The sequence below is a fragment of the Equus asinus genome, chromosome 20, assembly GCF_041296235.1.
Source record: "Equus asinus isolate D_3611 breed Donkey chromosome 20, EquAss-T2T_v2, whole genome shotgun sequence".
Lineage (NCBI taxonomy): Eukaryota > Metazoa > Chordata > Mammalia > Perissodactyla > Equidae > Equus > Equus asinus.
In genome coordinates, this window is record NC_091809.1 from 102,536,687 (window position 1) to 102,551,674 (window position 14,988).

The 14,988-nt window shown below is 50.2% G+C and overlaps 1 protein-coding gene across 9 annotated transcripts in view; it reads left to right on the forward strand.

The window, feature by feature from the left end:
* Nucleotides 1-14,988, forward strand: part of NAV2 (neuron navigator 2) — a 706,055-nt gene that overhangs the window by 561,203 nt on the left and 129,864 nt on the right. The gene's annotated exons all lie outside the window — the stretch shown is intronic.

The following is a 14,988-nucleotide window of genomic DNA, read 5'->3' on the forward strand; positions in this document are numbered from 1 at the left end:
GAGCAAGTCCCTTGCCCATAATGCACTGCTCTCCTCTTAAAACACACACACACACGCACACACGCACTTACTTAAGGAATACAATGGAGCTCCAGCATGAGGCCACAGGCCCAGAGTAGCCCCATGGGTTGTTTCCTTGCTGACAGGTCTTAATGGTTATGAGTTCACAGAAACCGTAAGTACTTTCCCTGTCTGACATTTTCCTTGATGTTAAGTATCCCAGGCAAATACAATGCCCCTGTTTTCATAAGCAGCTCTCTGGGTGGAGTAAGTGAGCACAGAGCTGTGCCTGGGGCAGGATTAATTTCTCCGAGTGTTGCAGAACGAGTGACAGCCTCCCCGCGTGGTTGTGATGTCATCTGACACGGGCCCTTTGGCTGATGGATGCCTCTGGCTGCCAATATCAGTTGTCCCTGACGGCTGGGGAGACATCAGTTGTACACTCCCTCTTCCATCCACAGGGGACCCACTTGATTTACCGAGTGTGGGGAAGCTGTCAGCCCTTATCAGCAGCTGGGTAGGCAGTCTTATCAGAGGAGAAAGAACAATTGAGCTAACAGCATGCTGAAAGAGCGGAATGCTCCAGCGTTCCCAGGCCCACTCTCGCCACTGTTGGTGACGACGGATTTAGCAGATGGACACCCAGGGTTAAAAAAAGAGTTACTGGAGAACAGCCCCGGGGAGAACAGAAGCGTGGTCCAACTTTGACGCGGGCAGTCCAGCCTGCCACTCATGACTAACAACAAACATTGGCCTAGCGATTTGTGGGGAAGAGAGAAAAAAGGGGATGTCTTGTCTAACCAGGAAACTGGGCTTAGGCCCTGACTTCTTGGGAATTTCCTAGCTTGCTTTGAGATTTGAATCCCTTCCCACCTCCCCCCAGCATCCTGCGGGGAAGTAAAGCGGGGAGGGAACAAAAGTGGGTGCTTTGGGAGAAGAAAGTGATACCTCCCGGATGGGGTTGCTCCTTGCCCGCCCGTCCGCCCTCCCACCCTTAGTGACATCAAAGCTTTCCAAAGCACAGCTCTCCTGGGTTGGAATCTGGAAACCTTTCCTTTGGCCTGCCTTCTAGAGAGGTTCCAGGAAAAAGGCAGTAAAATCCCATTTAAAGAGTGTTTATTGAGTTTGCTGTGTGCTAGAGACTGTGCTAAAGGCACTGAGGCCAAGGGAAATGAACAAGACGCAGTGCCCTAGATCCTAATACCATGGAGGAAGCCCAGGGTACAGGGAAGTAGGTGGGTCGGTGTAAGAGTGGTGGGCTGTGGAGACCCGGGGAACCAGTGGATCGTGTGGGGACAATTAATGGGAAATAAAGAGCCTACTGTGAGATAGAGCAGTGGGAAGAGTGTGAGCTATGGAGTCCGACCTGGATTCCGGGGCTGGCTCCAGCTTTCTTAGCTGTGTGTCTTGGAGCGAGCTATTTAATTTCCCCGTGCCCATCTCACAGGGTTGTCGTGTGGCTTCAGTGAAATTGTGCATGCACAGAGCACTCAGCAGGTGGTCACTACCATAGTGTCCACTGGCAGCGGCAGCTGCAGCATCTTCAGGACATGTGGCTTTGAAGGATAAAGAGTGGCCAGGCAGACCAAGGTCAAGAGCAAGGGCATGAAGACATATGGGTATGGGGTGTGTTTTTATGAGAATGGGGCCTGGGACCAGTTGGAGATTCAAGACAGGAGGAAGGTGGACTCAGGTCAGAAGCTGTTAGAGTCCAGAGAGCAGTGGCGTGGCTCTGGGTGAGGCCGAGGCCTTGGGAACAGACGTGCAGAGGGGTTAGTAGAGGGACTTTCCGCATTAAACTCAGCCTGACATTGGGGCCAGTTGGACAAAGGGCCTGAAGGTGCCAGAGAGACAAGGACGACTCGCAGGTTCCAGCCTGTGCTGAGACTGGCTGGGAAACAGTTGACATTTGTCCTCAGCACCCTCCGTCCCTTTCCAGCTCTCCTCTGTGCCTGTCGTCATGCACCCAGTGCCCTCGGTTTGTCTCAGGCCTCCCCCAGCCCCAGACCAGGGCCAGCTGAAGATCTTAGCAGAGGATGGGGTAGCCTATAGAATGTAGTGCCTGGGCTTTGGGAAAACCCCAACCACGCAGCCTTCCAGTTCTTGCCCTGGAGAAGCCCAGGGCCCAGTGGGCGAGCTGGCCCTGGGCAGAAACACCCAGTCCTCACACAAGGCAGGTGGTGATGAATGTCAGCATTGAAAGGCAAAACATGGGGGCTCAGAGGTGGATCTGAGAGCAGGGCAGGCCTGTGGGGGCCTTTTATGTTCTCCGTTATCCTTCTGGGAAGCCAGCTTTCCCTATCCGCAAATGAGAATAATAACCCCCAGAGCTGCAGTGATGATGGAATGAGATAACACAGGCGAGGTGCTGGTGGTACAGTGCCTGGGGCCTCGTACATCCTTCCAAATCATCCTCAGAATAACGATGCTGTTGCCAAGATTAAATGGGATACGATATGCGTGTAATACGCGCTTCAGTGCCCAGGGCAAAGTTCAACTACTCAGCGTGTTTCATTCCCTTCCACCCTTACTCGTCACCAAGACCCTGTGAGACCTCCTGACAGTCAGTGGGGTTTGCAGTGAGACCTTGACTGATATTCATGTGGGAAATATGAATACCCCTAAACCCTACAGCCACTGTGCTGGGTTTGAGAACCCTGCTGTGATGCATCAGGCAGAGCAAGGCGCTCCTTCCTTTCCTGCCCGCCGTCTGGGCTGTCTGCCATCTTCTTGGAGCAGACTTTGCCTTCCCAGGACTCTTCACCAGTGAGCAATGTCAACAAAACACGGGGCAGTGTTTGTGCGGTACTCAGACTAGCCCAGGTGCTTAACCCAGGGAACTTCCACCTCAGGTCCATTAATCAGCACTACAGAGGGACTCCGTGTTTTAATTATTTCAAGTTGACAGATATCTCACAGGTGTCCTCCGTCCCAGGCCTGTGGCAGCACTCAAGGTCTGACTGACAAGAGGAGGCAGGCAGTGACTTGTTCTCAGGGTTGAACCATTTGGTACTCCTTATTTTGGGCTCACTTTTGGTCATTATAGGTCCTCATCAGGGTAAGCCTGGAATCCATGAGCTCACACTTACCAAGGGGTACTTACACATCCAGGAGAGGTATATTCCAACTCTAGCTCTCCGTGGGTGGCAGGGAGCAGGGACTAACGTGGATTGTACCCTTTCTGTGTGCTGGGTACCTTACGTAACCCCCAGACTCTGGCTTTAGCACCTTGCTGTGGCTGGGCATTCTGTCCTGCATCAGGACCACCCTCTTTGCTGGAGTGCGCTAGTCTGCAGGCTTGTCTTGCTCTCCTCGGTGCTTTGCAAATGTGTCATGAATGGAGAGAACTGAGCTGTCACAGAGAGACTCTAAGGTCCCTCATTTTTCCTGTTAAGCTTTCCTATAGCTCTCGTCTAGAAAACCTAGTCCATATTTGTTTTTATCTTAAGCATATAGATCACTGAAAATACCCTTCCCAGTTATTGTTCGAGGGTCAGCATCTACAGAGTGGCTCAACAGATTTATGATGGCAAGGTTGGAGCAAACCAAGTTCGAGTTGAGGTGAATAGGAAAAGAAACATTTGGATGAGGTTGAGAGTATTTTGGCCCTGAGACAGTAAGCGCATGTTGAAAGACTCAGAAAAACGGGCCACATGTGCCTGTACTCAGATCAAGATAAGAAACTTAAGTTTTGTCGGGAACTCATGTTCCTCTCATCATGCTGCTCTGGAGGGCACGGGATAATGGAGGAAACTTTATACTTGGAGTCAGACGACCTGGCTTCCTGTTCCTGGCTTGCCAGCTGTGTGGCCTTGGGGAAATTGCTTCCTTTTCTGAATTTGTTCCCCATCTGTCAAATGGAAGCCTACCTCTTAGGTGTGTGGTGAGAAAGAAGGGAGATGGTGTTTAGAAGTGCTTGGCACGGAGAACATCGTAGTTGCCTTTGGCCTCTCGGAGTTATCACGTCTGCTTGCCTTCCTAGTCGTTTATCCTACTTAGAACGCTCACAGAGATGATGTTGTGCTGTTTCTTTTCCTTGAGCACGATGACTGGATATCTGCTCTCTGGGTTGGAGGTGGTCTATGTACGAGTCAGCCTTCTCCAGAGGCAGAGCTGTTGTTGCCCAGGCAGCCAGGGGGTGGAGCTGCCTCTTCCTTAGAGATCATCAGTCTCTTTCCTCTTAAGGTCTTCAGCTGATTGGATAAGGTGCGCCCGCATTAAGCAGAGTAATCTGCTTCCCTCAAAGTCTTCCCATTTAAATGTTAATCTCCTCTGAAAAGTACCTTCATGGCAACATCTAGACTAGTGTTTACGCAAATATCTGCTGTCATGGCCTAGCCAGTTGACACACAAAATTAGCCATTGTAGTCTGTAAGCAGGCCTTGCGGTAGATCAGTGGGAATGAGTCGTCTCAGGCACACACAGCTCACCTGTGGCCCAGAGTCAACGAGCAACACAGCAGCTTGTAGGAACATCGGCGAGGTCTCAAGGTCTCGCGTCCCACCTGAGATATGACCGCACATCAAGCATCTGTGCAGGCTTTGGAAGAATTATTCCATCCTTTCCAGAATCCTCAGGGGTCTGGTTGGAAATCTCCCTGAGAAGTGGAGGTTTTGACCTTTGCTCTCAGTCCCAAAATCACTACAGAGTGAGACAGACACCCTGCCATGGACACCTTAGAGGGCTGACGATTTTTGAGACCCAAAAGTGAAATGAGATTCTGAGTCTAAAGAGAGGCCCAAGTGTGTCTTCAGGGCCTTCTAGCTATAAATCGAGCGCACATGCACTTCATGACCCTGGGACAAGCGGGAGACGGGTCTGTGGCACTCTCTCCTCTATCGTCAGAGTCCATGCCCCAGTTCCCAGAGCTTTGTGCTTGTAATTGCCCAGTCATCTGTTTCGAAATGAGGAATCTCACATACTTGAGCAGTGAAGTTGAAAGGGTGAAGTCAGCTCAAGTTGTCAGAAACATAGGACAGACTCAGCCTGGTGTTGGCTCTGCAGAGAAGGGCGCAGCAGACCAGCGGTGCCTGCTGACAGGGGTCTTTCTGCCTGTCCTGCAGCAGGGGTACCATAGTTCCTAACAGCCAAACCGCATTTGAGTCTCTGTTATGTGCTAGGCACTGTGTTGAGCTGTTTCCATATATCGTCTCACTTTCTCTTTACATGACTTCTTTGCAATCGAGGCTGTTTTTCCATTCCCTTTTTACAGTTGAGGTTAAGTTACTCGAAGCTCAGAGAGGTTAAGTTACTTGACCAGGTCACATGGTAGTAACTGCCAGAACTCATGTTCAACAGGGCTGAATGCAAAGCTTGTGGTCCCCAGGACTCTGCAGTATGGCTTTCCACCGTAGCTCGATGCCATGCTCTGATAGATGGCAGGCGAGACCAAAAAGGAGGAGTGGGCACCCTCTGGACACTGGAAGCCCTGGATACCCCGTGCCATTTTAGGGCACAATAAGAGAGAGCTGGAAGCTGGTGTTTGGAGCGTGGGGCTCCGAAGGCTGAGTTGTCCAGGACCTTGAACCTGCTTGGAGAATGCTTGTGCAAAGACCCTGGAGGCTGGCAGGGGCCAAGGCAGCTACTTTTCTTTGCCTCGAAAGCAGTATTACGTGTTTCATTTCAATTCAGTGTCATAGGTCTTTACTGTAGTGTTAGAAACGCTTGTGTCAACATCCCCAGGCGCTTGTGCGGAAAGCGAATGGGGCAAACTGGTCTGTGTGTGTTGGAAATGAAACCCAGCGAGGTGGCTGGAGGTGGGCGGTTCGGATCCCGAGCCAGCTCCGTGGTGATTTTCTGACGCACTCACCGCAGTGTGGTTTCTGCTGTGAAATCTTGTGAAAGGGGGCATTTTAGTCGCCTCTGGTTTCCAGCCTTCACAGATGTGATCCCTGGATTTCTCTGAGGAAACTGTTCTCGTGCCCCCCCCCCCCCCCCCCCCGCGAACCCAAACAAAACCCACAATTACAAGCTCAGCACCACGCGGAGACCTCAGAACCATGCACGGCAAGTGAGCGCTTTACTAATCAAGTGACTTGGGGCTTCCTCTGTGGGAGTTGTTAATTAAAACCACTCAACCATTGAGTTGGGAGAGAAGGCAGGAGGCAAAGGTGGAGGACACCTAACAGACTGGCTCTCCTCCCTCCTTTGCAGGCTGGTGTAGCTATTTTAGTAGTTGACGTGGACTCTACGGTTGAATAAACCCTTCCGGTGCGTGAGATTCCTTGGGAACAGTTTTCATTTAATGCCCTGTGGCCAGGCTCTCCAGGTACAAAGAACCTGCCTTGCCTCTGACCAAGTATGCATAATAGTTAATAATAATGGTCACTGTGATCATATTAATAATAGTGGCTGCTATTTATTGAGCACCGCTCAATGCCGGGCACTGTGTGCAGCTCTTTATTTATATTCTGTCTTTCATCCTCACTTTAATCCACACGGTCTCTTCCCATTCTCCTGATGAGGACACAGGGACTTGGAGAGCGTGAGTATCTTGCCCAGGGTTGCGGAGCTGGTGAGTTAGGGAGCCTGGACTCAAACGCCAACAGCCTAACTTCAGAGCCTGGGCACTGTGTCTCAGGGTGTCACTGAGGCCGTGTTAACACGTCCACAGTCTGACTCCTCTTCCTCCCTGCAAACCTGTTTCTCCTCTTTTGTTTCCACATCCATTTCTCTTCCACAGTCGGAACCTAGAAAGAATCTCAGACTCCTTCTGCTTCTGGAACGCCAGTCGCTAAGTTTGATGGATTCTGTCCCTTCAGCATCTTCGCCATGGTTCTCTCTAGTCTCGCCGCTCCTGCTTCTCCCCCAGATGATTACATTCATCCCTTCATTGCTTTCCTTGCCTCTGCTCTCAATGCCCATCCCACAAATCCATCTTAGACTTTGGTAAGAAAAATCTTTCTGGAGTATAAATCTGGTTACATTATCACCTGCTTGTCCTTCCTCGGTGGCTCCCCATTGCCTGCTGGGTGAACTCTGTGTTTTAGCTGCTGTGACTATAAAACAAGTGACTACAAAATCTAGCTGCTTGAAGCCACCATTTTATTATGCTCATGGGGACTCTGCATCTGGAATTGGGACAAGGTACAGTGGAGATGGCTTGTCTCTGCTCCACCACATCTGGAGCCTCAGCTGGGAAGCCTCCAGAGCTGGAGCTGGCTTGACAGCTGGGGTCCAAGTCATTCCAAAGCTTGTTCACTCATGCGACTGACACTTGGGCTGGGGTGACGTAAAGGTTAGGACGTCCACACCTCTCCAGGTGGCTTGGCTCCCTCGCCACATGGAGGCCTTATGGTCGGCAGATTTCTCACCTGGGAGCTCCCGCCCCAAGGCAAGTGTTATAGTGGGCAAAGCGAAGCCGCTTGTGTCCCCTTTCATCATCTAGCCTTGGAAGTCACAGAGCATTGCTTTTACCCTACTGCATTGGTCAAAGTAGTCACAGCCCTCCAGATTCAGAGGAGGGAATGTGGACCCCACCTCTCATTGGGAGGGCGACAAGGTCACCTTGAAGAAGAGCATGTGGGATGGGAGATGTTGTCATGGTCATCTTTGAAAAATACAGTCTGCCACATCCCACCCCCTGTCCTCGCAGCATGACGTACAAGGCCCTCCGGGTCCTGCCGCTGGAGCATAAGCCCTGTGAGGCACAGACCTTGTCTGTCTTACCACAGCTCTCCTGTGCCTGGCACATAGTAGGCCCTCATTTACATTCTGAAAGCTAATGAGTGATTTTCCCGCCTGGCCTCATTTCTTTTCATCTCCTCCAGCCCCTCACTGCCCGCTCCCTCCCTTTTTGCATCCTGGTCCTGCCACTCTGGACCACTGACCTTATCTTTCATATGGATACCATGCTCTTACACCTCTGTGCCTTTACACATGTCTGTGCTCTCTGTCTGTAAACCCCTCCCCACTCCATTCCTGCCCACCTGCCACAGTCCTGTTTGAGTCTGCTGAAGCTAAGAAGCCTTCCCGGGCAGCCCCAGCAGATACTGAGCCTCCCTCCTCTGGATCCCCAAACACCTAGGAATGCCTCCCAGGTGGCTTCGGCTCCTTCTGGCGTTGTCTGTCTGCATAACCGTCTGTCTTCTAGAGCAGGATGTCCTCACACAGAGGGATTGTGAAGTCTTACTCCTGCATTTCTACTACTTCTGCCAGACCTGCTGGATATGCTCAGCGGTGTGTGTGGAGTGACAGGAGAGAGCAAGGGGGTCGTGGGAATGGTGCTGCTGCTGTTAACGGTAACCATGGCAGCCAGCATTTGTTGAGGACTTTTCACGTGACAGGTGCTTTCCAGGTATCATCTCATTGAATTCTTATAGAAATAACATTGTTGTGCCAGTTTTACAGATGTGGAAATTGAGGGTGAGAGACATCCCTTGTCCAAGGGCACACGACAGCTAGAGGGCGCAGCCACTTTCTGGAAGCTCGGACTCAGCAGTCCAGATCCAAGCCTCTTCCCTTTTGGTGCTGCCACCTGCTGGGTTTTACGCTCTGAGACCCAAAGATTTTTCTAGGTTTTAGAGAGCTCTGTAAATCCTAACCTTCAACTGGCTTAATAGAGTAATAATGTGGGAAGCAACAGCCTATCTGCTCGCTCAGGAGACAATGTCTGTTTTGTTCTTGTGCCCGGTTTTAAGGGATGTAGAGTCAGGCAGAGGCTTGTTTAAGGGGGATAACAGGGGAGGCAAAGGGTCCAAAACGTAATAGAAATGTTTGTGGAAACGAGATCTGCTTGGCCTGGAAAATACATAGGAGAGCAGTAGGTTCCAGAGGACCAAACTTGGACCATCGGCGGGAGTTAGACGGCATTCTTCATTTCCTAAACACCAAGGTGACTGTTAATCAATTGAAGGAAAATGTGCTGAAAATTAGATCTGTCAGAAAGTGGGCTGGGGGGCCAGCCCAGTGGCGTAGTGGTTAAATTCGCATACTCTGCTTTGGCAGCCCAGGATCTGCCTGTTCGGATCCTGGGCACAGACCTACACACCACTCATGATGTCCTGCTGTGGCGGTGTCCCACATAGAAGAACTAGAAGGACTTAAAAGTAGGATATACAACTATGTACTGGGGCTTTGGGGAGAAAAAATAAAGGAAGAAAACTGGCAACAGATGTTAGCTCAGGGCCAATCTTCCTCACCAAAAAAAAAGCATACCTAAAAAACAAAAAACAGAAAACTATACTCCCAACACACGTGATTTCATTAAAAAACAAAAAAAGGGCTGGACTCCTTTGCAAGGACATGAGCCTCCTGTACCTGAGGGTAACCAAGCAGGATCTGGAAAACTGTGTCTGTGTGGTGCAGAAGGGATTCCTGCGTGAGGTGAGAAGCTGGGAAAGAGGATCTGTAAAAGTTCTTCCAGGTAGGATGGAGGGTGCCCAGGGTCCCCTGGGCGCACTGAGGTTCTGTTACAGATGGAGCAGAGCTGGGCATTGTGTCCACAGGAGGGCTCTTGGACAGCCAGGTTTCCACAGGTCATGCCAGCCTGGGGGTGGTAGCCGGGCACCAAGGTAGTTTCTTCTGAAAATGTTCTCACCCGCACCCCTTCTAATAAACGCAAAACTTGTGCATATCTTCTCCCGCTGGCCTGGAAGGTACAGGAGTCTGGAGGCAGAGCGGACTGTGGCTGTCCAGAGTCACTGTAAGCTCAGGGTCTGCATGCCAGCCAAGATGTTAGTGAAAGTTACGCTCTATAGGTTGTATGAAGAAAACAATAGATGTTTAAAGTGTAAAAATGTCCTAATATTGAGTACGCTCACTCTGACTATGCAGGGTCTAGGGGATTCAGCCTGGCCCAGCGCCGTTTGAATGACCGCTTCAGCTGATCTGTCTCCCACTCTTGTGAAAGTGGAAGCATCTGAATAAGTTGAAGAGTGAGAAAAGAAGTCAGAGACCCTGTTCTTTTGTCTGTGTCACACCAGACAGCTGTTATGACTACGTTCCCACTGCACTGGTGGGAGGTAATTTGAGCATCCTGTAGGCAGCCAGCTTTTGCTTGATCCCTGCGCTGGAGGTCACCGGCCTGTGTTTCAGCTCCCTCTTAGCCTGCCCTGCTTGCCAGAGCCTTCCAGCTGCAGCTGGGGCCCCCCTGCCACTCCCAGTACATGACACCCTGTGCAGCTCCTTCTCTGGCCATTTACCTGGGTGCTGGGCCCCTTGGCTTCTGGGTGCTTGTATCCAAGTTACTGCGAGAGCTCCGCAGCCACCTTGCTAGGGAGAGACATACTCGTCAGCACAACTTGTGCTGCACCTGTCCCTCTGTCCCTCTTGTGGACATGCCTGTGGCACCGTCCAGGCCCGTACATGTGGAGATTCTGGGGGGAACACAGTTTTTGCCTTTCAAACAGTTTTGCCTTCACTTGTTACTCCTTTTTAAAGAATCCTGGACAATGGGGAATTTAGCCATGGGCAACAGCCTGCCTTCAGCTCAGGTCCAGGATGCCACAGAGTGTGGCGCTGACATTGTTGCCTATGCGGTGGACTGCTCGAGCCATGCTGTCCCTTGAACGGGACCTGTGGGTCTTCCCTCCAAGCTTCTCTTACCAGCCTCCACTGCCTGGGAGGCCCTCGTCTTCCCAGAAGTCTTCCTTGGAGCCTTTAGATAACAGAACCTTCTATTAATAGTATTTGACTCATTTCTAAATAGATGCAAGGATGTCTCAATTCTTCTTGTATTCCCCAAATGTTTAACACATACCTTATACATAAAAGCAATTTAATTCTTGGTTGTTATTCGTCCTTTCATTCGGTCCCCCGAGAACGTTTCTTAGACCCTTATCTCAAGCGTTCCAGGCACGGTACTAGGACTCAGGGATGCTGAAGCAAAAATACTGGTCCTAAAATAATAACACTGCTCCTACCTTTGTTGAACCTGTTGGGTGAGAGGCTGGAACACAGGGAGATAGATAAGTAAACAGTCATAATAAAATGTAAAAGAAAGGAGCCTAGCTTCAGTTTTATATAAAAGACAGATTTATTGAACACAATCAATTTATTGAACACAAAAACGTATTAAAATGAACATATCAGTGGCTACTCCCTAGTTGTGTTTCCTCGGGCAAATCACTTAAACTCTCTGGGTCTCAGTTGTGCATCTGAAAAGTCATTAGACCAAATAATCTGTGAAATCTCACTCCCCCGCCCCCATCTAATATTCTGTAGTTCCGTGAGCCTGCGTATGATTGATGTTTTTCTTAATGCTCAGTTGCATTCAAGGTGCGGTTTTAGAGGTACAGTCTCTTCAGTCTGGTGTCCTAAGAGGGAGGTTGGGGAGAGGATCTTAAAAGGCAGCATGTGGTTCACCGCTGGCGTACTAGACGCAGCAGAGCGCGGCGGAGTGAGGACCCGCGCGTCAGCGTGGCGGTCAGCGTGGAGTTTCAGCCACTGAGAAACGCATCACATCATCTGCGTTTTGGAGTTGTGCCGTGTTGGACCCACAGGCATGTGCTTTTTCCAGCCTTGGTGGAAAAGAGCGTGTTTCTGCGGCTTACCTGCAAGGGACCGGGCCTCTCTTGGGGTGTGTCCAGCTGGAGACTGGCCTGGTTCTTCTCTCTTCCAGTGGCCCTTGGTTTGCATAAGATGCCTTTCCACTTTAGGATTTTGTTTCATTTTTTAAGATTTTAAGAATTTCTACCGTGGCCTATTTTACCAGGATTATGCAGGGTAGGTTTTTGGGGGGTGGGGAAAGGACCTCAAAGAGGCAGCCGTGAGACCCACCTGTCGTGTCTCAGGGCACAGACAGACCCCCTCTGCGCTCTCTCCGCCACAGCCTGTTCCCTCCTTGTGGATATATCCTCTGCCACTTTTGTGGATGCACAGCACATTTTTGGACAGTCTCCCTTGATATGGAGGCGGGGACTTCAGTCGTTCCAAATCTGAGCTCTCCAGAAGCGAAGTGGCTGGTTCTTATCGTCGTGTATTTTAACCGAGTATTTTTTCAAACTTGTTTTTTAATCTCATCCCCCTTTCCACTTCACATAAAGACATCACACTCTGGATGGGGGGGAAGTATAGTGAGGGTGAGAACAGGTGTGACTTTTGAGAATTACTGTATCTTTAGTAATTCAACCAACCAAAATTTTGTCAAATTTTATCTATTGAACACATTATAAAAACACTGGGCCTCTTTGTTTGTTTGTTTAAAAAGGCAAATTTATAACATCGAACATGCTTTTTCAAACTCCTGCCCCACGCCAGAGATGGGCCCACTCCCTGAGAACCAGCGTTCCAGGCTGCCTGGGGCCCATTGGTGAAGGTGACCCAGTGCACGTGAGCACCTGGGAACGTGAACAGGGTCAGGCATCTGTGTGTTGGCTGTCGTGTCTACTGGTCTTGCTGGATTTAGTGGCAGGCAATTTGAGCATCCCGCAGTCACCCAATTTTGGCTTAATCCCTGTGCTTGAAGGCCAGAGGCCTATAGATGTTTTTCTTTGTGTTGGGAATACATTTATCGAATCCCACTTAGAATGGGTGCCTAGAATAATGATTTTGTTCATGGAAATGTTACCTAGGAGAGATTCAGCATCTAAGACCACACAGGGAATTCATTGTACATTTTTGATCCTTTGTGGTAGCGCATGTGTGTTGTTGAACTGTCTAATTTCGTTGCTCCAACCCAAGGCTGTCTGGCAGACACTTTCTCATTCTTCAAGATGCCACTCGAGGGTTCCTTCCTCTAAGCCGTCTCTTCTGGGCCCTCTCCTGCCCTGGCCCTTGCTGAGCCCCATGCAGACATCTACATGTCTATTTCCCCCACCTGGCCATGAAGCCTCTCAGGGTCAAGTACTGAGTCCGAGTCTTGTATCCCCAAGCACCCAGGTCAGTGCCTGCCTCACGGTAGGGGCTGCATAAATGGTTATTGAACGAACGACACCACCTCAAAACATGGACCACCTCTATGGCTCTGGTGCAGCCCTTCCTGCACACCGCCCAGCTGCTTCCAGAAATCTTTGCTGAGGTCAGGTGCTGCTCCCAAGGCCTGCTTTGTGCCCAGGTCTGTGGAAGGGGTTGTCTCCCAGTTACAAGTTCGTCCGGTTCTCACTCCAGCTGTTCTCAGCTCACCTTGACCTTTCTCTCAGCTGCTGCCCAGAGAAGACAAGGGGAGACTCGCACAAACCTAAACCAGAGCACCAGCTGGCTTCTCCCCAGTTTGATAGTGACCATGGTTATTACCTAAGGGTGTGACACTAGAAGAGAAAGAGACCCCGGGTGTCTAGTTCCCACCCCTAGTGGGGTCTTGTCATCTTCGGGAGGGAACACGCAATCCTGAACACATCCGTTCCGCTGACCTGATGTGAAAAGTGAGCTTGTTTTGTGGAGCAGTTTGGGCGTGGGGACCCGTGTCAGAAGTCCCAGGCACAATGAGGGGTGGCAGCATCTGGAGATAGGCAGTGTGTCTTAGCATCTGGAGTGTCTGGGAGGAAGGGTTCTCATGACAAAGTGGAAGGCTTTTCCAAGGTAAGTGCGTCTCGTTATGACGCCCCTGCTGGGCCACCACACATTGCCCTCAGCGCCCTGGCACTGCCCACTCATGTCCCCTCTCGGTCCAGGCTTCCACGGTTGACTGTTCTGAGGCTGGTGGGCCTTTAAGTCCGAGACCATGAGTTCACTGATATTTTAGAAGAAGCTTGGCGTTCTAACAACTCTTATCAAGCCTGTTCAGGCTTGTTAAGAACAGGGATCAGGCACTATTAATGTGCACATTGTCCCCTTAATGGGGGGCCAAGACTAGTTATTATGAGGATTTGAAATTTAAAGTACTGTTACACTGTAGTCTCGTTATGGTGCCTCTTTAACTCTTAGGGAAAGTGAAGCCAGTCCAGCTCACAGGTCTTCCATCCAGGTCTCAGGATTTAAGGCGGCGTTTCTCCCTGCAAGTAAATTACTTACATGTTTTAAAAATGCAGGTTTGGGGGAAGGGGTGAATAGGAGGAGGACAGGGCATTTTTAGGGCAGTAAAACTGTATCTGTATGATACTTTGATGGTGGATACTGTAGGGGAGGAGGACATTTCCTCTCCCCAAATGTGGGTTCGTCTGGCCGGAGAATGAATTAAATTCACATGAGACAAAATAGCAAGAGAAAATTAAACAAAGCTTTATGAGGAACCATGGCCCGGGGCCTTTCTTCCCGAAGGAAGAAAGGGCACCGAAGAAGTGGGGTGCACACAGTTGTTATATACCCCCAAACAGGGTGTTTCACATGTGATTGAAATGTCCCTTTTACAACAGTCATGAGGCCGCTCTGTCAGCACAGTGCTTGATGGAGGCAGATAGGTCTGCTGTCTCCGTGAGCGCCGCAGGGTGGCAGGTGTGTTGCCTCGGGCTGCGGGGGGGGGGGGGGGGGGGGGGGGGGTCACAGATGAGCGCTGCAATCGGTTCCCAGCCTAAAGAAAGATGCTTAATCTTTAAGGAGACGCCAATGTTGGGAGGGGGAGGGAAGTCAGTTATAGGAAGTTACCAGAGAAGCACAATAAAATGCAGCTTTAAGTCCTTGCCTTTGGTATTGATTAAGAGTTTTTAGAGAGAAGGTCATCACCTTTCTTCTTCCTGGTACAGAGAGGGAGGCACCTTTTACAGATAGAGATTTACCTTACAAACGTAAATGTGTCCTAACAAAGGGCGAGTTCCATTCCTCAGAGCCTCCTTGCCTGTCCCAGTTTATCAAAAGCAATGAGCCTCAAATAATCCTGATGCCAAAGAGACATATCTTGGGGTGGCCAATTTCAGGTCCCCACAATACATAACTTTATGCTTAGTTTATCAAAACCCCTAGAGCTACACAACACAGAGTGAACCCTAATGTAAACTGTGGACTCGGATTAATAATGATGTATCAATTTGTTAGTGCCATCCAGTCGATTCCAACTCCTAGCGCCCCTGTGTACTGCAGAGCAGAACCCTGCTGGTCTTTTTGCACCATCCTCTCACCTTCCCACACTGTGTCAGACGGTGCTTCGCTACTATTCGTAGGGTTTTCATGGCCAAT